The sequence below is a fragment of the Wasmannia auropunctata genome, unplaced genomic scaffold (genome assembly GCF_000956235.1).
Source record: "Wasmannia auropunctata unplaced genomic scaffold, wasmannia.A_1.0 LD335905.1, whole genome shotgun sequence".
NCBI lineage: Eukaryota > Metazoa > Arthropoda > Insecta > Hymenoptera > Formicidae > Wasmannia > Wasmannia auropunctata.
This window is the reverse complement of record NW_012026985.1, coordinates 8,205-9,477: the sequence shown is the minus strand read 5'-3', so window position 1 is coordinate 9,477 and position 1,273 is coordinate 8,205.

The window sequence follows — 1,273 nt, the reverse complement described above, 5'->3', positions numbered from 1 at the left end:
GAGATGTGTATAAGAGACAGAATCTGATCTGTGTCAGTTAGTGATAACGTCTGCATTAAAATTAATGAAAATTTATTAAAATAAACGTTTATTTGGAACTGTACGTGGTCCATCGAAATGGAAATTCCGTTCTTTCTCATGAAGCTATACAGAAGTCATCGAATCTTTACAAGGTAATTGATGTGTGTGTATGTGTGTGAGCAAGAGAGAATGTAATCGCATGTCCTTAAAATGTCATGTGTATGCGCGCGTGTAGCAGTCAGCTGATCGTCGCGAGGGCCCCGCGTACCGCCTGCGTTCGACAGTAAGTTGCGCGCCCCTATCTACCTACCATACGCGGCCAATAATTCGCTAACTATTTCTTGTTATAATTTGAAAACTAAGCGTCGGATAAAATTTTGGTAAAGGAAAAATCTTCTCAAAATTAAGTCAGGAATATGACATTTTAAGGACAAAAGTTTATTTTGGGACACCCTGTATATCGGCGTTACGCGGTATCACTATTTATTTCCCCAAGAGGCTATAGCAGATATACCAGGATATCCATGACAGACACCATAATAATTATCTTATAGCTAAGTACACGGAACATGCAGTGCTACCAGAACTCTTATTTACTTGATAGACATTTCAATCAATATGTTCCGCAAAAAATTGTCTCGCTTGCCATCGTTCGCGTCAATCCGTTACGAGGTACAACATGCGAAATTACCGTTATTATTTTAATAAAGGTTTCCGACATATGCAGTACTTTTCTGTTCCTAATACTGAAATATTAATTTCTCCCTCAGAACAGGACAAAAAATTCAGTCGTCTGTGTGCCACCGAAAGCGAAACATTGTTTTAAAAATTATGAAGTACAAGTGGAATCATTACTATAGCCTTCTACAGAGGATGTTGTCACTCGCCGGACAATGGCCTTATCAAGAAAAAAGAACGAGGTTGTTCCGAATGGGTTTGATAACTGTGTTTATTTTTTCGATGATCGTTCCACAGGTTCGAGACAAGTTTCTCTCATAACATTTTTACTTACTACGCATATATACTAGTTCTAAATCTAATAATCAATAGAGTGCGCACATTTACAGAAAGTTGATTAGAATAATTAATTCATTATACAATGCTGTCTATATTTGTTAGACTTGCTTTGGGCGATACATAATTCGACAAAATTTAGAATATAATTTTGTTCATAAAATTTATAATACACAAAAATATAAAATATGTGTTTATAAATACATATGTATTTTAAAATCCATGACATATAAAATTA